The 21,889-nt window shown below is 45.0% G+C and overlaps 1 protein-coding gene across 1 annotated transcript in view; it reads right to left on the bottom strand.

Annotated features, from left to right (window-relative positions):
- Positions 1-3,354, bottom strand: part of Ntn1 (netrin 1) — a 189,892-nt gene extending 186,538 nt beyond the window's left edge. The window contains exon 1 of the mRNA XM_074046801.1: positions 3,210-3,354. The gene's annotated coding sequence lies outside the window, so the exon portion shown is untranslated. The remainder of the gene's footprint in view (positions 1-3,209) is intronic.
- Positions 3,355-21,889: the final 18,535 nt, after the last annotated feature.

Raw genomic sequence — 21,889 nt, 5'->3', positions numbered from 1 at the left:
AAATGGCTTACATAAATAGGGACTGATTCCCTCCCCTGTCCCCCTCTGTTCCTCATGGTGCCTCCTCCCCATGCCAGCTTTCTTCCACTCTCCCAGGCCTTTCTTCTGCCTCCTCCCACTCCCCTACTTTGTCTCCTCCCATCCCAACATGGCAAAGGGGCAGGTGCTGGACATTCTGGGCTACAGTTTGCACTTGGGTCATAGGGATCCCCCTATGGCTGGCTGCTGTGTCCCTGGCATAGTTAGGTTGGCCTTGGGCAGCCATTCTGTGTGTGTGTGGCGAGGCGGGGGGAGGAGTATGCAGTGCTGGGTCCAGCTGAGGAAGCATGTTGGTAAGAGGAAGTTCCTAGGTTTGAGGTTCAATGCTAGTCAGCCTGGGGCCCAGGTAAGCCATTTCTCATCTGTCTGGGTGTTCAGCTCACCGACTGCTGCCCTCTCATTGGCTGCACTTTCTGGGGGATCCTGCTGTATCTCTGAGAGGTATACCCCATCCACTATGCCTCCAGTCTGGGGAGGTAACAATAAAGATGGTTGTGCTGATCATATAGGAGCCACAGAGAATAGCCAGGCTCTTGGGCTTGGGAGAGAGGGGGCAGGTGGGGAAAGAGCCAATTTGGGCTGCATTTCCCTAAATATGGTCCCTGTACCACCTGTGTCAATATGTTTGGGAAGCTTGTTTAAAATGCAGCCTTCTGGCTGGGCCCCTTCCCATCCCTAAGGATGCTCTCTCTGGGGGAAGGGTGTGTGGAGGGGTAATGCTCAGAGTATGGGATTCACTACTCTGTCATGAAATCTGCTCTAATCAAAGTCCTCCAGCTATCTGGAGGGCACCAGCAAGGTACTTCAGGTCTCGGTATAGCCACCTGTAGAATGGCTGAACTCTCTCAGCATGACCATACAGTGGTGCTAGAACTTTTACAATGGTTCTAAAATCCCAGCACCATCATCTGTAGAACAGGTCTAAAATCTCAGCATCACAATCTGCACAACAGTTCTAGAAATCTTAGTATTGCCATCTGTACGATGGTTCCAGAATCTCAGCACGGTTGTCTGTGCAATGGCCCGAAAACCCCAGCATTGCCCTCTGTATAACGACTCTGAAGTGTTTGAAAGGTAATCCAGCTCTTAGAAAGCAGGATTCTAGAACCCGGGCGCAGCAAGGGATGGGTGAGCACATCCTGACAGAAAATGTGGGGTCACTAACACTGCCATGAGAGGTGTTGGTGAAGACTTGTGCAAGGAGAGTGTGCCTGCAGGATGGTGGTTGGGGTGTGGGTAAGAAGGGGGACCCTTCTGAGGGCCTGGGCACTTGGGCCAAATGTGATCTCATTGTATCCTTGTTTTGTAAAAGAGGAAACTGAGCTTCAGAAGGGAGGAGTGACTTCCACTCAGAAGTTGGTGAGTGGCATGGGATTCCATCTCTGGACACACCCTGGAGCACCCATCTGGCCTTTCCAGAAACGCCCCTTCCTCCCAGCGCTTTCCTGGCCATTCCAACCTCCCAGAGGAGCCAGGGTTTGACCTCAGAGCCACACCTCATCGGAAGAGTCGCACTAGGTCAAGGACCCAATGCCAAATCTGCCCAGCGAGATGGACACACAATGACCTTTGACAGCAGGAAAACCAAGTTACAGGAGTTTCACTCTGGATGGGGCCAAGCCAGCTCTGCTTACTCCAAGGCTCCCCCAGCACCGCTGGGGGCGTCAGTCAGTGTAAGGTGCACAGGGTTAGGGCTGTGGCTGGAGCACAGGATCCCGTTCCACCAGAGGGCGGGGTGGGGGGGAGGGAGCGCCACCAGGGAAGGGCCCCAGATTCAGGCTCCACAAGTCATTTGAGTGCAACAATGGGGCGATCCCAGGTGGAGAAGCGACCAAAGGATAAAGTCGCTGTCACCTGTTCAGCTGATGTCCCCTGGTGGACCCTATGGTTCGGGCAGGAGTGACAGCAGGAAAGGCACCATGTCACTTTCCAGGCCCGTAGGGCGAAGAAGCAAATATCGCAAAGAACCCAGGATAAAAAGTCGGGGGCTGGTGGGGATCTCACCAGCCGGGCCCTGTTTCCACAATCTACTTATGTGCGTCGCATTCCATTCACAATCTGGGAGACCAAGAATGTAGCTGTGAGACTTCGATCACACTGTGGACTGCTCTGGGCCGCGGGTCCTCCTCTTTTGCTAACCGAGGAGTTTTGGACGAGTGCGCCCGGAGCCCCAGCTCCACTGCCCGCGCCTTAACTTAGCCGCGTCTCTTTCTAGTTTGGCATTTGATTTTCTAATCAATCTCTTTGTCCCAGTGGCCTTAACCTGAGCTTCCCTTTTCCGGGTTTGCCTCGCCCCCTCCTGGGTCCGGCTCTCGTCCGACTTTCCCGTCGAATGCACTGGAGAGAGCGATTCCCCGGGCGCGCAGGCGGAGGCCGGCAGGTCTGCGGCGCGGGCCGGGACTGTATGGAAATGACCAGAGGAGCCGGCGGGCGCGGCGGCGATTTATTCTGGGAGTGACAGCCCCTTTGAGCGCTCGGCGAATGGCGTTTTCTGTCTGTGAAAGCCTTTCTTCCAACCTCTGTTCAGATTAGCCTGGGGGATGAATGCGCCCATTATCCAGCCCGCTGACCATTCTGAAACGCCAAATTAATTACTGAGCGCTGAATCAGGCGCCGGGGCCGGGGCACTGGGAGGTGTGAAAATAGCGAGCGGCTGGAGATGCGGAAGGCAAGGGGCGCAGCGCCGAGAGGGTCGGGCGGGGTGACCCTGGGCGCGGGCGCGGAGGGGTCGGGGCGGGCTCGGCCGGCCGCGGGGCGCGACCTGCTGGCGTGACGGTGAGCCACTGCGGCGGAGCGGTCTGCAAGCGACACGGGCGTACAGGAAGGTGTGGAGCAAGGTCGCGGCCCGGAGCAGGCTGGGGCTCACCGGGATCGCGGCCAGAGCGCGCCAAGTGCGCAGGGTGAGGGGCTGGAGCGCGGCTGTGCGCGCAGAGCCTCGCGCGGGTGCCTGTCTTTCATATATCACTCCGGGTGGTCGCCCCCAGACGGCCAGCTCGCGATTACCCCCGCCATTCCCGCGCAGAGTCTGCGCGCTCAAGCTGCCCTCCTAGGCCATCCAAAAACTTGGGCGCCGCCCTCCGATCGCAGCCTCAGCTAGAGCTTCCCCAACGCGAGGGAGCCGCGGGTCGCTTTCAACGGGCGGCTACTAGGATTCTGCGGGTGGCACTTACCTCCCTGAGACCCCGGGTGGCAGAAAAATCAAGCTCTTCGCGGATCCAGCTGGATTAAGAAGGGCGCAGAGGAGCGCGCGCCCTTCGACTCTTCCCCAAGACTCCGCCAGGTGGTGTCACGCCCGAGTCCTCACCACTCCTCACCCTCCCCGCGGCCACCCTGGTTCCCTGCAGTCATGGCCACAGAACTCCGACGACTCGCTCTCGCCCTGCACGCTGCCACGCCGGCTCCAGTGCAATTGGGAAACGAACAACTATAAATAAATATATATATATATATGTATATATATTACAAAAATACAGGACAGGATGGGTATAATTTGGGACACATGAATGTGCAAGAGAAAGCCACCCATCCCACACACCCTGGCTTTGATTAGCCTGGGAGTTGGAGGAATCTGGTTTTTGGCCAAGTGATGGGAATGGGAGCTGGAGAGCAGAGGAGTAAGAAGTCCATCCAAGGATGTGCCATTATGTCCCCCTATCTTAGGACAAATTCAGCTAACTGGACCACTCACCCTTGAGGTAAGATGGCCAGTTGACACTCCTCCTGCAATCACCATTAAAATGATTGAAGGGGTAAAATAGAGAACAGTCACCACTTAACAATAGGGAATTGGGTCATTCACACTCTTGAAACAGAAGTGTAGAAGGACTGAGGCATAGGGAATGCCACAGATTCAGGTCACCCCTGTGCCTTCTCCAAGCTCTGAGTACCTATGACAGTTCACCTGCGAATCTGGCACCTGAGAACCCTCCACAGAACTCCAGGCTGCTATAAGGAACAGGTTTGCCTGTATAAACTGGGATTCTAGCTTCAAACATTATTAAAATTTTACACCAGGAGTCTTTCTCTATGACTTTTTAAAAAACTTTTGTAGCAACACCTCAAACTGATTTTTATCTGCTTTATTAACTACTTTTTATCAGTCTTTATTGTTTATGACCATTTGTTTTTCTCATTCCTAAATTCCCTATTTTGATTAATTTCTCACACCTCTGAAACGCTACTTTGAGTAACTGTGGGGAAGGGCGTTTGGATGGTGGACTTCACATCTATACATCTCAGAATGTCTTTCTGTTAACTAGCACATAGATGCTAGTTAGATTTAGGATTCTAGGGTCACAACTCTATACTCACAGCTCTGTAAAACAGGGATGCTGCTAGCATGAAACAGGAAAGCCAAGGTGTGGTGCTTACTTTGCACTGTGGCTAAGACATACTGGAGGATCCATGATTTTACTTTCTTAAAAGAAAAAAAAGGTTCTGTTACTACTTTCATTACTAATTGTTCCTTTGAACTTGTCCTTTACTCTTTGTCTTCATCCCTTCTCCTCTAAACTCAATGGGGCAACATGATAGGCGTGGTCCCATCCTGCTCCAATAGTCTGGGAAACCATTTATAATTAAGAAAACAACAACCCCACCACAAGTTTTACAAACCACTTCACAATGATTAGAATGGCTATAATTAAAAAAAGACAAATAAGAACAAATGTTGAGGAGGACATGGAGAAGTTGGAACCCTCACACATTAGTGCTAGGAGTATAAACTGGTGCAGCCAGTGGAAAACAGTGTGGCAAGTCCTCAAAAGGTTAAACATAGAGTTACCATATGACCTGCAAGTCCTCTTTTAGGAGTACACACAAGAGAAATGAAATCATACGTCCACACGAAAACTTGTCCACAGATGTTTATCACAGCATTATTCACAATAACCAAATCCTGGACACAACCCATCAGCTAATGATTAGATAAAGTGTGGCATATCCATACAATGGAATATTATTCAGCGATTAAATGAAGTATTGATACATGCTACAACATGGATGAAACTTCAAAATGTTATGCTAAGTAAAAGAAGCCAGTCACAAAAGGCCACATATTTTATAATGAAATATTCAGAAAAGGCGAATCCATGGAGACAGAAAGTAGATTAGTCATTGCCTAAGGATGAGAAAGGGAGGGGTAGGAGGAGATGGGGAGCGATTGCTAATGGGTATGAGGTTTGTTTTGCAGTGATAATTGTGATGGTGGTTGCACAACTCTGTGAATATACTAAAAACCATTGACTTGTACAGTTTAAATGGATGAGTTCAATGGTATATGGATTATATCTCAATATAGATCCTGTATTTAAAAATACTAGTTTCAGCCAGGCACCCGTGGCTCGTGCCTGCAATCCTAGCTACTGGGGAGGCAGAGGTCAAGAGGATTGTGATTTGAAGCCAGACCTAGGCAAATAGCTCACCAGACCCTATCTCTAAAATACCCAATCCATAAGAAAATGTGGTATTTATACACAATGGAATTTTATGCAGCCATGAAGAAGAACGAAATGTTATCATTCGCTGGTAAATGGATGGAATTGGAGAACATCATTCTGAATGAGGTTAGCCTGGCCCAAAAGACCAAAAATCGTATGTTCTCCCTCATATGTGGACATTAGATCAAGGGCAAACACAACAAGGGATTGGACTTTGATCACATGATAAAGCGAGAGCACACAAGGGAGATATGAGGATAGGTAAGACACCTAAAAAATTAGCTAGCATTTGTTGCCCTTAACGCAGAGAAACAAAAGCAGATACTTTAAAGCAACTGAGGCCAATAGGAAAAGGAGACCAGGAACTAGAGAAAAGGTTAGATTAAAAAGAATTAACCTAGAAGGTAACACACATGCACAGGAAATCAATGCAAGTCAACTCCCTGTATAGCTATCCTTATCTCAACCAGCAAAAACCCTTGGTCCTTCCTATTATTGCTTATACTCTCTCTTCAACAAAATTAGAGATAAGGGCAAAATAGTTTCTGCCGGGTATCGAGGGGGTGGGGGAAGGGGGGAGAAATGACCCAAACATTGTACGCACATATGAATAAAATAAAAAAAATTTTAAAAAGATGTTAGTAAAGACGCTAAAAAAATAAATAAATAAAAATAAAATAAATAAAATGCCCAATCCAAAAAAGGGCTGGCAGGGTTGCTCAAGTGGTAGAGTGCTTACCTAGCAAGCATGAGGTCCTGAGTTCAATTCCTAGTACCACCAAAAAAAAAATACTAGTTCCATTCAATACATATCAAGTCCTGGTCTAATACTGGCTACACAGAAGAGAATATGGTGATGTGGGCTTTTGTGCTCATGAATCTTACAGCATAGTTGGAGGATTTTGCCATTCCAGGAATCCATGATCTACCAAAACAAGCAACACCCTCCTCATATCTTAATACAAAGATCACATGGTCCATACAATAGCAAGACATTTTTTTTTAAAATCTTGCAATGTCCTAATACCTAGGCAATAACTTTCTGCTCTTTATTGCTGTCTTTACAATACTACGGTCCTGAAACAAATGACTGCATGCGGCCCACCTGACTCAGTACCGTCTTTGCCTCTCAGAGCACAGCCTCCCAAGAGGGCAGCTACTTGCAAGCCCAGATGCAAGGAGAGCTGCAGTTGTGGAGCCTGACGCCAGGCTCCAAATCCCAGTCCTGTCTCTCATTAGCTACTTGAACCTAATCAAGCCACTTATCTCCTCTGTGCCTCAGTTTCCTGTGCCCGTGTCATAAAGATTTCGTGAGTATTACGTGTGTTCATGTATGTAAAGCGATGGCAGGTGGTAGCTAGTTGTGCCCATGCGCAAAGGGAGATGCATCTACGGTCTCCCAGATCTGCTACTTCCCCATCGTCCACTAGGCGGCGCAGGCGCACCACTTCAGGCAACAAAAATGGCCCTGGAGCTCTCGCACAGTGAACACTGCGCTTTCACAAAGGATGTACGCGGTTTGCTCACGCTGCAGTTATTGCTCCATCTGTGAGTTAATATACTCATATCACCCACAGTGCAGCAAATTTCCCTAACCAGGTCACTCCCTGGAAAGGTTTTCTTCAATCCAGAGAAACCAGTGTATGTCTACAAACCAAGGGCATAGCCTGGGTAAAACCTCAGCTCCATCCCAGCGTGTGCACTGCCTCCCAACCTGGCGCTGAAACACATTCCTGAGTTTCCCCACGGCGCCTTCTTCCTGTTTATAACAGATATCTTGTTAAACCGTGTTATCATCTCAGAATGAAATTATAGAGGATATAGCCTTCCAATACCCACTATTTCCTCAGTATCAAATAATGCCTTACTAGTACTATAAAGAAGAAAAAGTCACACAGAGGGAAGTCCCATGCATTCTGATGTGGAAATGCTTGGGCCCAACGACGTAAGATGACATAATGAAGAGGACTATCGCTTGCCTAGGTGTGTGGAATGACCCAGAAGGCCACAGGGACAAATGAGCTGTGCTGTACAGGTGATCGAAGCACCTTGAGGGGCATTACCCCAGGCAAAAGGATTTTACAAGTGGTCGATAGTCCTTGATCAAATTGCCTTCCTAGAAATGGTAGTGCATGTAAACGTTGTGAAAGCAAAATGAAACGTTTGTGTTCTTGGACTCTGGGCACCGAGTCCAGGGGACTTTAAAAGTTGTATAGGAAGAGGGACAACTCTTTGTTGTGCATGACTGTCCTCTTCACGCACAGCAGATGCCTGGCACTTCTGGTCCCTGACTACTAAATAGTAGTGGTGACCTCCCCAATCACCTTGAGAGCCAAACCCATGTCCTCACAGTTTCCAACTGAACGGTAATGCATCCCTGTTAACACCTGTAGCCCAGGATCAAAATCACTCAGGGCATGTCTAGCAAAGTTGGCACTTGTTCTGTTCGGGGCTCCACTTGTAAAAAGCATTCGATTTTTTTTCTTTTCCACACAAATACACTTATCTGGGATTCAAGAGGGTTCCAGGAAGATGGGACCTAATAGCTCCTTTCATGTCATCCCATTCTGCAAAACAGGAGGCCAAGAGAGAATGGTCTCACCTGCCAATCTCAAGCCCCATCCAGCAGTCTTTTCCTAAAACCCAACTGGGAAATAAGTCAGCACAGACATTCCAATTTTAGGCACAGGGGCCAAGAACTCTGACCAAACCCTTGGCCCAGGAGAATTCCCTGCAGGATTTTTGTTTGGTGTGTCAGTCTCAAGTTATTCCTGCTGTGCTTCTCAGGGACTGGGCTAGTGAGACCACAGCTCCATGGGATGAACATCTGACATGTTGGCACACACAGGATCAGGATCACTCACTCGGCTCCATTAATCATGTGCACCTCCACCTGCAACAGGGCTTTTTCCGGTCTGTGCATCTGGTCCTTCCTTTCTCATGCACTTACAGCACCTCCCTGCCCCCTTGGCTTGCAGCTTGTTTGTCTTGTGAGGCAGGTATGACAGGACCCCATCCCCTTGCTGGTATTCCTGGAATTGAACTATTTTAGCAAACACAGACTAGAGTATCTCCAGAGCAGAGCAGCTGCATCCTTCTTAACAGTCTGTCACTCTGTCAGTTGTTCTCCCCAGGCCCACTGGTCATCCCCAGCCAGGATTCTGATACCTCAAGAAGGCTGACCCAAGCTCTAGTCTAAAAGGGGCAGCTGAAGGGCCCAGAGCCCATCATCAAACGAAACGGTGGGAAACCCATGACTGTACATTGCTGCCATTCAGCCTCAGTCCTGACAGCTTCTCACCCAGGCATCCATGCACCTGCAGCTCTAAGCCTATGGCATTTATGTAGTGCACAGACATTTATTAACCACCGTTGGTGTGCCAGGCTCAATAGGCACCGTGGGAGCTGGGTAGATGCAGTCTCTGTGCTAATAGGGCTTACAGCCATAGACAGACAGATATTCAATAAACAATAACACAGACGGCTGTGCAACCTCCTCAGGTTTCTCAGGAGCTGCCCCTTAAAGCCCTGGCTGCCCACCAGGCACAGTAGGAATGGGCACAATGGGGACGATGTAACTAATGTACAATATAAGTCTAATCGGAATTGTCACTATGAATCCCCCCTATATAATGAATATTTCCTAATAAAAAATTTATTAAAAAATAGAAGGAAGAAGGGCAGGGACTGAGCAGCAGGCTCAGAATCAGTGCCTGTGGGGTCCTTGTGGGTTCTTCTTGGCCCAACTGACCTGAGGCAGGACTGTTGCTACAGTCAAGAGTTGTACCTCCATGTTAACTGAGGTGTTCCAGGGAAGGTCTGACTGTGGGTGGGAGGGAGGAGGAGGTGTTCTGGGCTCTGAGGTCTCAGGTCTGCCACACACATTCCTCTTTCTGAAACACCAGCATCCAATGCACACTGCAGGGTTCTTCACCTGGATCCCTGGACTTAGACTTTCACTCATCTCCAACTGAAATTGAGCATTGCTTTGAGTAACAATGTATGTAGGCTACAAACCACAGCACTATCAACAAACACTACCTGTGGTAGTGTCTGTCCTAGTCCTCCTCATAGCCTTCCAGGCCTGCCAGACTGGCAATGTTTTCCTCCCAGAGGCCGGCCCTCCTAAGGGTGGGGTGATATTTTCCTTCAACAACCTGGCCTCTGCCTCTGGTCTGGGGGGCCTTTCGGGAGTCCCTGACTGGTTGGGGACATTCATTCTTCCAGTGCCCTTCCTGATGATAGTAGGCACATTAATTTCGCCCTAGTTCCTCCCTAGGGTGGGGACGTCCTGGGGGCATCTGTCATCATCCTTGTGGATTGCCTCTGCCTGGATTAACTTGCTGTCCGGCTAACTGTTTAGCATCTGACTGTCCAGCAAGGGCTACTGCAAGGAGGTCCACTTTCCTTTTCATCTTCCTGTTGGCCTCCTGCTTAGCCTCCTGATCTTGATTGACAAAACCTTTGTGGCCACCTCCAGAAACTGGCTAGCTTTCAAACCAGTGAACCCCTCCAGTTTCTGCAATGTTCTCCTGATGTCTCCCTGGGCCTGGCCAACAATAGCAGTATTTATCATCCACTGCTTTTTAGGGACTTCCAGGTCAAAGGGGATGTACATACAGCAGGCCCTACACAAACGCTCATAGAACTGGCTGGGACTCTCATCTGGCCCTTGGAGGACTTCTGATGTTTTGTTCATATCATGGCCTTTCCCCCTCCTTCCTTCATGCCTCCCAATAATGCCTCCTGATACCGTGCAAGTCGCTGGTAATCTCGGCCATTATTGGGGTCCCAATGGGGTCTTCCTCAGGGAAATAGGCCTGAGTGTATCCTTGGGCTCTTAGAGTGCTCTCAGGGTCATGACCTTTTAGCCACTTTAGAGCTGTCAATGTTATACGGTGCCGCTCTTCAGTATTAAATAAAGTCAGGAGAAGCTGTTGACTGTCCAGGTGGATTTGTGAGTCTGGATGACAGTCTGCGTCAATCAGAGCCTGAGGCTTTTCCATGAAGGAGGTATGATGTTTCCAGTTGAGGAGGTCTGTGATGGTGAAGTGTTAATAGACAAATACCCATCCTCTTCCTTGATTTGGCCTTCCTGGTCATAATACATGGGGCTCTAGGCTTCCCTCAGGGGTGTCTTCAGGACAGCAGGGGTCTAAGGAGAGGAGGGGTCCTCATAGAGACTGGTTAGATGGTCCCGATTGTGTGGGGGATGTGGTGTGAGCACTGGTAGACTCAGAGTGGGTATGGAGTCCATGTGGTTCAGGGAGGTCAGGGAGTCAAGCCCCAGACGCTTCCAAACCAGATTTTACAGGTGTAACTGTCCCTTGAGCTTCCCCATCCAATGTTGGAGGTGGGAGTGTGGAGTGGGTGCTGGTGGCAGAGGTGGATAGAGCAGCACATAGGGTGGTGGTACCTCCTTGGGTTCCTCAGACAGTATAGGCTCCTTTGCTTTCTCCTTACACTTGGAAGCTGTAGCCACCCTAGCTACCATAATTCTACAGGCCTCTTCCAGATGGGGCCTTCATGTGGGCCAGCTGAGGACAGCATCTTGCCACACTCAATATAGGGAAATTGTTCTAGGTGCCTGGCTTTTCCTACAATTACCCTATAAACTTCATTAACCACAGTTTTATCCAGTGACCCTTCCAGGGACCACCTTACACCAACAGTAAACCAATCTACTTCACAAAGGGCCTTAAGCTTGTTAGGAGTTAACTTAACTTCATTGTCTCCATTAAATCCCTTTTTAAAGTTCTTAACCATACACTCCAAGGGAGTGGTTTTACTCTGATTTCTGCCCATCTCCTCCCATTACCAGACAGCAAGACAGACACAAGGGGGAGGGATTTTGGAGGAGCGGTAAGGGTTTTTCACTTACTTTGTCCTTCTCTGGCCACTCCCCTTGTGGAGATTTAGGCATCTCTTTGGCCGTAGTGAGTCTGTATAAACCCAGGACTGGCAGTCCTGTTAGGGCTCACCCTTGACCATAGGAGTTCACCATGGACCATGGATTGGGACTCCTCACTCGCTTTTCAGCTGGGCTGGATCTCAGGCTCACACTTTCACACACTCTCACAAAGTACAGTACTTCTTCCCCAGTCCCTGAACCTGAGAGACACAGTTTCACCACAAAAGGTGGTTACTAGGGGCCTCTGGGAGTTGATCAGTCTCCTCTTCTGGCTCTTGAGGCAGGCCTGAATTTGAACCAAGCTTCTTACCATTCTGAGGGGCAGAGCTCCCCTCGCTGGTTTCTGTACCTCCCTGGGTTCTGTTGTGAATGTGAGGCCTTCATCCCGACTTGTGGGAGGACAAGTTCCTCTGGATCAAGCTGTCCATTGGTGCCTGGCGGGATCTTCTCTGGGCACCCAGCAACAAAGGAGGTGAAAAAAAATTGCAGTTGCTGCAATCTGGCAAACAAGCCCCCAAGAAATGTTATAGGAAATGCGAACAAAAACACAGGACTCTGAGATGAGGAAGAAACTCTTTATTGTGCTGGCATAGACTCAGTGGACTTGTGTCCAAAGGCTGAGCCCAATAACAAAGGGGTCTTATGTTATGAACCCTTGTAAGCAGGTTACAGAGGCAATAAAAAAAAAAAAAAAAACAAGGTTTAACCCATATATGGTTCCATGCAGATCCATAGGCTACTTCACCTTAGTGCTAATGCCCTTCTGCCCCTGGTGCTACATGACCTTCTCCACATTTGGATTCCTTAGGTTTTATCTCTCTGCTTGCCATCCCTTCCCCCCTCCTACTTTATTAGAACACAGGCCTATCTGTTTCTCTTCTGGCCCTCCTCCCTGCTATATTATAGCCACAGAATTCATTTCTGTACAATGATCCATCCTATAGTTTCTCTGCCTCTTCTTTTTAATTTTCTCTGTGAACAATCATAATCTGTGAACAATGACCTCTTTCTTCCTTTACAATGTTTTAAAATTGTACTGCTGTGATCTTACTGCTATGGCTGGGGTCTCTAATGCAGGGGTGAGTAGGAGTGGTGCTATTGCACATTGTTGTCTTGTGCCTGTTGCATTTTTAAATCCTTAAGTTTTACTCCAAACCCACTGCTCTTTATCCCAATTCACACCCTACAACTCTTCCCCTGCTTATTCAAGAACAAAACTTCCATCCCAGACAATCCACCCACTTAAATTATATGATTCAATGTTTTAAATTATATTTAAAGTTGTGCAACCATCATCACATTCAACATTTTCATCACTCCAAAAAGAAACCCCTCTGGGGATATAGCTCAGTGGTAGAGCTCTGGCCTAGCATGTGCAAGGCCCTGGGTTCCATCTCCAGCACCCCTCGACCCCCCTTAAAAAAAGGAATCCCATGTCCATTAGCAATCATTTCCCATTTCCCTCCAACCACCCCACCCCCTGAGCAACCATGTTGACTTTTTGTCTTTATGAATTGTGCATTCTGATCATTTCATACAAACGAAGTCACACAATATGTGTTCTGTTGCAAGAAGCCCTTTTATTTCACCAGAATCATTTTAAGGCTCATCTATGTTGTAGCTTGTACCCAGTTTTAAAGAGGATGCTTCCAATGTCTTCTTATTAAAATTGCTTATTATAGGTATTTTTCAGATACCTTACTTCTAGTCAAGGACATTCTATCCCTAGTTTTCTAGGAATTTTTTTTTTCATGAATTGATAATGTTATCAATTGTCTTCTAAGCATCCAGTCAGATAATTACACGTTAGTTCCTATTTTACACAGACAATATGATGAATGACAACCTGGAATTTTCTACTATCAAATTACCCTCGCATTCCTGGGATAAAACCAAGTGGTCATAATGTATAATTATGTTTTTGATTTCTTAAACTTTTGCATCCAGTTTCACAGATAAGATCAATCTGCAGTTTTCTGCCCTTCTACCATCTTCATCTAGTTTCAATATTAAGGTTATGGTGCCTCATAACATGAACTGGGGACTTTCATTATTTCTTAGATGATACTGGGATTGAATCCAGGGCCTTGCTCTACCACTGAGTTATACAGTGAGACCTATTATATCCCTTTCTTGGGGAGTAGGGAGTCTGAAGTGGTTGTACATGGTTGGTATGATCTGTTCCATGGGCTTTTAGTAGAACTCATCTGTAAAGTGGTCTGGGCCTGTGATTTTTTTTTTAATTACTTCTTCAAAGGCTGGCATGATGGTTCATACCTGTAATCTCAGCTACATGGAGGAATAGGTAGGAGGATTGTGGTCTAGGGCCAGCCTGGGCAAAAATCACCAGATCCTATCTGAAAAATGACTAAAGTAAAAAAATGGCTGGAGGTGTGGCTTAAGTGGTAGAGCTCCTACCTGCTCATTAGACAAGAGGAGGCCTTGAATTCAAACCCCAGTACTGCAAAAAAAAAAAAAAAAAAAAACCTAAAAAACAAAACAAAAGAAAAAAGTACCTCCCATTATTAAATGACTTGAATATGCATTAAGTGTTTTTTCCTAGGGGAAAAAAATTTCCATTTAAGTTTTGAAATTTATTACCATAAAGCTGTTCACAGCCTTATTATTTTCACCATCTCCATTGCATCTGTGCTTATGTCTCCCTTTTTTTCTCTGTTATTTAAATGCTGTTTCTTACCTATCTTGCCAGGTATGTCTGTATTTCCAAACAACCATCTTTTGGCTTTACTTTGTTCTCTATTGACTATTTATTATTTCAGTAGTTTTGGCTTTTATTTTTATTATCTCCCTTCCTCTTTTCTTAGGCAGTACCAGGGTTGAATCCAGAGCCTTGCTCTACCACTGAATCATACCCTGAGACCTTTTATATCCCTTTCTTGAGGAGTAGGGTGAGGACTTGCACCATTTTTACTGCATCCCACAAGTTATGATATGCAATTTTTTATGGTCATTCAGTTATGAGTATTTAAAAAAAAAAAAAACTTCTCATTTGCCTTTCTTTTTTTTTGAACCAGGAAGGGTATTTAGAATTATCCAGTTTTATGAAAATTTGAAAGTTTCTGATTTTGCTTTTGGACATCCAACTTAATGGCACTATGGTCAGAAATTGTAGTCTATATGATATCAGTTCTTTGAAACTTGTTGAGATTTGCCTTGTGGCCTTGCATATTCATTTTAATAATTATTTTGTGTGTGATTCAGAGGAATATGATTTTTTTCAACTATTAGATGTAGAGTTCTAAATATGTTCTTCAAATTCATTCTCTCTCTCTCTCTCTTTTGAGTGGGACTGGGGTTTGAACTTAGGGCTTCACACTTGTAAAGCAGGCTCTCCACACTTGAACCTCACCTTTGGTCCATTTTGGTCTGGTTATTTTGGATATGGGGGGGTCTCAAAAATTATTTTCCCAGGTTGGCCTTGAGCTGTGATCCTCCTGATCTCAGCCTGCCTACTAGCTAGGATTACACACATCAGTCACTGGTACCTGGCTAAACTTTTTTGATCAAAATCTATACCCTCAGTACAGTTTTCAGACAAACTTGTTGAAAGCACCCATAATGACGGTAAGTTTCTTAAATAACCCCATGTAGTGCTATTAATTATGACTTTAAAAATGTTTGCACAGGTTTAGATTTGTTTTATCTGTTGGCAAATTATGCCTATATAGCTATAGGATATTCTCCATCCCCCTTTTTTTGGGAGAGTACCTCGCTATGCTGCCCAGGCTGCCTGGGGCTCTAGCAGCCCTCTGGCCTCAGCCTCTGGAGTGGCTGGGATTAGACACGAGCACTACTGTACCAGCTCAACATCTCTACCTTCACAATACTTATTGCATTAGTCACTTTTGTGGCACTATGATCAAAATACCTGAGAGGACAACTTAAAGGAGGAATGACTTATTTTGGCTCACAGTTTCAGGTCAGCCCTCAGTCTTTTGCTCTGTTGATTCTGGGCCAGGGTGAGGCAGAACATCATGGCAGCAGGAGCCTGTGGGTTTTATAATTTTAGCTCTTACATTAGGTCTTCTAACCATTTTGAGTTAGTTTTTGCATATGGCTCCTGAAAGGAACCCAGTTTCACTTTTTTGCAAATGGAGATTCAGTGGTTTCAGCATTATTTGTGGAAAAGGCAATTCTTTCCTTCTTTGGATTACCTTGACACCCTTGTCAAAAATTGACTATAAAAGTGAGGCTTTAAATCTGTATTCTTAATTTCACCCCATGGTTCTATACATATGTCTACCCTTCTAAGTACTTCACACTTCAATCACTGTACATTTCTGGTAAGACTTGAAATCAGGGAATGTGAGTCTTCCGACTTTGTTCAGCTTTTTCAAGATTGTTTTGGCTATTCTGCCTCCCTCCTGCCCCTTTTTGTTTGCAGTTCTGGGGTTTGAGTTCAGGGTCTCCCTTTTGCTAGGCAGTCACTCTACCACCAGGCCACATTCCTAGCCCTATTTCTTTTTTGCTTTAGTTATTTTTTAGATAGAGTCTCATGTTTTTGCATAGGATGGTCCTAGGACCATAATTCTCCTACCTATGCCTCCCCCATAGCTAGAATTCCAGGCATGTACCACCACACCTGGCTTCTTTTTTAAGGTGGGAATGTCACACTAACTTTTTGCCTAGGCTGGCCTCAAACCACAGTCCTTCTGATCTCTGCCTCCCAAGTAGCTGGGATTACAGATGTGAGCCACATGTCCTTGAATTTCAGAATAGGATTGAAATTATTCATAGCTGTGAGCATCTTTGTTTTACTCCTTGTTTTCACAGGAATGCCTTTGTTATTAAGGAATTTATCTGTTTTTCATTCCAGGTCATCATGAGGTATCATATTTTGTGTTTGATTGAGATAGATATAATTTATCGTGTCAACAAAGTCACCTCATATTCCTAGTCACTAAGAATTCTCATTGGGGGACATCTTATTGGGGGTAATCACACCATTTTTCTCCTGGGTCCTATTCATATGATGAACAACAGTAATAAACTGTTACATTGATTCCTCCTTTTATAAACTAATTGTCTCCCACCCAGTGGGGAAAAACCAGCTCATATTTCACTGGCGCATGTTCCCACCTGTGTAATACAGAACAGATGTCACAGACTGAAAGCCAGTAGGTCATGTCTAGTTTAGCTTTTGAGGGTTTTAAAATACTGTTTTGAATTAGTTGCCAGCATTTAAAAATTAGGAGATTTCTGATAAGAATTCCAGTTTCTAGTTTCTCTTTAAGAATTGTGAGCTCTGGCCACACCAGGCTTGCGTTTCCACAAGACAGCAGAGGGCTGACATTCAGGCCCCAGGGGCCCTCTTTGGAGGTCTCCTTATTTACCTCATTAGCATCCTCTCCATACCCTATTGTCTCCAAATCCTATTTCCCAGACCTCAGGGTCAGGGGTCAGTTGCCAGTTCTTGTATTTGTGCAATTGCTTTTCTTATAATGGAATTAGGTAAAAGTGAAATATTTCTGTAATCACGTCTCTAGAAAGTGTAGAAAAAATAAAAGAGGCCAAGGGGTCTATGTGCTTCAGGAGAAACAGGGTGAGCATATTTCTTGGTGAATGTGAAGAATATTCCTATAGGTTTAATATCCAGAGTGTGTGCTAAAAGAATCAGATGTAAGACATCACCAGAAAAGAAATCACAGGAGAATATGGAAGAGCTGTATTGGGAAAGAAAACCTTATTGATCTGGGATGGGAGGAGGAGGAAATTTCAGCAAGGGTTATTTTTAGGAGGCATTAGAGTATAAACCAAGCTGTTATGAAATGTTGTACTGTATTAAAGGAACACTACGTCATCAATTCTGTCCGTGAGTTTGAACTCCTGACCTGTGGAGATAATTTGACTTTGTGATTTCTGCTCCAGATCCTCCTCAGTTATTTATGGGGGTCCAGCAGTGATTGTGCTGGGGTCAGTTTCCCTGGGCACCTCAGTGTGCAAGGCTTTGCTAATTCAAAGTAATGCCCCCTCCCCTCCCTGTCTATAAGGGGCAGAGCTGGCATGTTCCTACCACCATCCCAGGCCATTGCTCTGTGGCTTTGCCCAGCTCTCAGACCCTGATGGAAACAGATCTTTTTTTCCTTCTCCTTGAAACTCTTTTCCTATAAGGTTCAGATGCCAACCTGTGAAACTCACCTGGGACAGAGGTCAAGGTTGTACCCCCATCAGAAGCAACACCAGGGAATTGGCTTGGGAGGGATGGAGATGCAGGTTGGCCCCACCTCCATCAGTTCCCCCCCACCCCAAGACCATTTAAATATTAAAATGGCAAACCATGAGCAAGACCATAAGCCCCTCATATCATGTTGACATTCTGGGGCCTCCAGTGGAGGCTACTCTTCATCTCACCCCCAGAGCCAGCCAAAAACCCCTCCTCATGAGCCTGACTTCCAGCCAGATCAATGCACCCAACAGTTACACTTGAGATGTGGACTATGTCGGCATCTCTTTAGGCTCATCCAGGATGCTAGCATTCTTTGCACAAGCTCTACTTTGTCACAGAATGTAACTAACATAATAAAAGGCTGGATATAACTTGTACCTGTTTTATTTCAGATTTTTTTATCTGTCTCATAGAGAAGTCTTTCCAAAGTTTGTAAGATTTGCTACTTTAAATTTTTGCTTTTTAAGTTGCAATTTGAAATCATTTTGGAATGACAATAAAGTTGCAAATAGAGAGTCCCCATGAAACATTTACCCAGCTTACCCAAATATTACCATAATGCAAAATATAGTATGATTATTGAAACTAGGAATTTTTTTTTGATAGGACTGAGGTTTGAACTCAGGGCTTCATGCTTACAAAGCAGACATTCTACCACTTGAGCTATCCACCAGTCCATTTTGCTCTGGTTATTTTGGAGATAGGGGTCTCACAAACTTTTGCCTTGAACCATGATCCTCCTTATCTCAGCCTCCCAAGAAGCTAGGATTATAGGAGTGAGCTGCAGGTGTCCAGCTGAAATTAGGAAATTAGTATGGACACAATACTATTGACTAATCAACTTAAGTTTAAATTTAATTTAATTTATTCAGGTTTTGCCAGTGGTCCCACTAAATGTCCTTATTCTGGTCCAGGACCAATGCAAAATCTCTCATTACATTTAAGTGTGTCACAATGTGTGACAACCTCTCAATCTTTATGTGTCCCGACCGTGACACTGTTGAAGAGTCTGTAGAATGATAGTCAGTTTGGGTTAGGCTGGTTTTTCTCAGGATTAGATTGGGGAGAGACATTTTTGGCAGGAACAGCAGAGATGCACCTTTCTCAGTGCACAAGGTGAGTGATGCACTGTCTCCTCTGATGACATTAACTTTCTTCACTTGGCTGAAGCTGTTGCCTGCTTTCTCCACTGTAAAGCTCCAATTTTCCCTCTGTAATGAGGTATTTTATGGGGAACAACTTGCCTAAACAAATATCCCATATGTCTTAGTCTGTCCAGTTGCTATAACAACAATACACAAACTGAGTGGCTGATCAACAAGAAACACTTATTTCTCACAATTCTGGAGGCTGGGAAGTCCAAGATCAAAATGATGGAAGATTCAGTGCCTGGTGCTGGAAACTTGTATGTGTTCTCATATGGTGAGGGGTAAGTAAGTTCCCTTGGGTCTCTTTTGTATGAGGGAGGAGTCCTCATGGTGGAATCACATCTGCAAATACCTCATCTCCTAATACCATCTTAGGGGTTAGTTTTAAACATATATTTTTTGAGAGGATACAAGCATTGGGACCATAGAACCACTGATCATCATACTTAGGTCACCACATCTAGCATCTACCGACAACTCTTGCCTGCAAAAATTATTACTGTGACATTTAACAATTTAACTTATTTATTGGAATAGGGTCATCTTTCCTCTCTCATTTATTTCCTTATTCATTTTTTATGACAATACAAAATCCTAGATATTTATTGTAGTCTATACTCCATGGCTATCATTATCTATTTGTTTCTCAATTTGTTCTGGGTTTGACCATGGGGAGGCCCTCCCTCCTAAGTTGGTCCTTGTGCTCTGTGGGCAAACCTTAGTCATTTCAGCCAAAGAAGGCTTTCATTGCTTTCTAGGACCATGAGATGTTCTAGATTCATCTTGTTCTTTCATTCTCCTGACTCTCTAATCAGCCAGTTCTCCACAGAGCCCTGGTTCCTTTTATGGGAATATGACATTTAGAAACCAAGATTTGGGAGCTTGGAGTGCTCATTACTGGTGGGAAATCATTACTTCTAGTCTCCCTTAACAGACAGAGCTAGGAAGTAAGCATATGTATCTACATCTAGGTGTCTAAATATCTATGTATCTTTTAAAAATCCTGTGTACATACCAATACCTCTGGTTCTAGTGCAACACCACAAGATTCATTCTAGTCTTCCACCTTTCCTTATCTGTCACTTCTTTCACTAACACTGAGACTCTTGGCTCTCATTATTTATATTTACTTCTTTGCCCAATCTTGGTATATTCCTAAAAGAGTTTCAAAATTTCTACCTGCTATGGTTTAGACCTGGAATTCTCTCCAGAGGTTCAGGTATTGAATGCTTGGTACCCAGGGCAGCAGTGTTCAGAGGCAGGGATGTTGAGAGATGATAGGCTCATAAGGGTTCTGATCTCATCAAATGGATTAATCCACCAATAAATCTTGGAGGATCCCTGGAGGTTGACTTTGAAGGGTATATTTTGTCCACATGCTCCCCTGCCTCTTTGCTCGATGCATGAAGTGAGCTTTTCTCCACCATGCCCTGATGCTGTGATGTTTCTGTTCTGCCAAGGCCTAAAAGCAATGAAGCCAGCCAACCATGGACCAAAACCTCTGAAACCATGGTTCAAATAAATCTTTCTTCTTTCAAGTTGTTTTTCTCAAGTATTTCATCACAGTGACGGAAAAGCTAAGTTACTAACCATACCCCTATGAGAAATAGATTTCTCGAGTCTTCCCTCATCAAGCATCAATACCATCTCAATGCGGTCCAGTTCTTGTTGTCTTTCACCCTGCAGAGTGGAGTCAAAATATGGTTTTCCTAAGTTACTTGGGTTAGTTCTGTTTGTCTGTACCCTCCTTAGAATGTCATTAATTTGTAACAGAGTTAGGTTCCTTTATGGTCCATTTTGGGTTCCCACCACATCCTGATTGATTTTAATTGACTATTTTTAGGAGAGACAGGGATATTAGAACCAGTCCCATGGTTCTAAAAGTCAGAAAAGCTGGGCGCTGGTGGCTCACATCTGTAATCCTAGCTACTCAGGAGGCAGAGATCAGGAAGATCACGGTTCTAAGCCAGCCCAGGCAAATAGTTCCCAAACAAGGACTGGTGTGGAGTGGCTCAAGGTGTAATCCCTGAGTTCAAACCCTGGTACTGCAAAAAAAAAAAAAAAAGTCAGGACAATACAAACAAGCATATTCAGCTAACTGTCGTTTCTCCCATCTTTTCTATTCCCATTCCTATTTCCTCTTTTTTTCCCCCATGTTATCCCATTGACCCACTGTAGGTAACTAATCTCATTAATTTTTTGGCTTTTCTTCTTGCATTTCTTTTTGCAAAAATGAGCAAAGACATGTGTATATTCTTATATCCCTTCCTTTTTACATGAAAGGACGCATACTTTATTCTTCATTGTAGTATTTTTTTAAAACACAGTACAAGTTTTGATAGTAGTCATTCATGTAACTATCAGCACATGGAACCTTCCAAGAGAGAAATTCTTTGATAATTTCAGATGTATATTTATTTATTTACTTATGTATTTTAATGGAACTGGGTTTGAACTCCAGGCTTTGTGCTTGTCATGCAGGCACTCTACCACTTGAGCCATACCTCCAGTCTATTTTTGCTGTGGTTATTTTGGAAATGGGTTCTTGGGAACTATTTGCCTGGGCTGGCCTCCAGTGGTGATCCTCCTGATCTTAGCCTCCCAAGTAGCTAGGATTACAGGTGCTGAGCCACTGGTGCCTGCCTCAGATGTGTCTTTTTTTGTTGGTGGTGGTATTTAGGTTTGAACTCAGGGTGTCATGCTTGGTAGGATGGCGCTGTACCACTTTGAACCACTCCAACAACTTTTTTTAAAAGTCAACTTAATCTGTTACACGTATTTATGCGGGATGCCCCCAAATATCATTGAAAACATGAATGAGAAATATTTAAAACATTTTTCTTCTTTTTGTGAAAATACAATTTAAAGGATACTAATTTTCTCTGATCATGTCCAGTTCTGTTGAAAGTCTAACTCTTTCTGTTGTCATATCTCCAATTTCTCTGTTTCCCCGTCTTTACCGGGAGGGAGTCTGTATTTACCCAGGAATATCAGTTAAGGCTGTTCTCCTGACCATTGCGAATGCACAGTAAATAATCAGTCAGGTAAACAAGCGGAGAGAGGCAGTGTAAGCAGAGAGGTCCAAGTGTGGACGGCACGCAGGTGTGACTGCCCAATTTCCCCAAGTTTTATGCACTACGATATAACTTACAAAGAGCAGAATCTG

Source organism: Castor canadensis, chromosome 11 (genome assembly GCF_047511655.1).
Source record: "Castor canadensis chromosome 11, mCasCan1.hap1v2, whole genome shotgun sequence".
Taxonomy (NCBI): Eukaryota; Metazoa; Chordata; class Mammalia; order Rodentia; family Castoridae; genus Castor; species Castor canadensis.
Note: the sequence above shows the minus strand (reverse complement) of the source record. Positions and strands in the feature narration are given on the sequence as shown.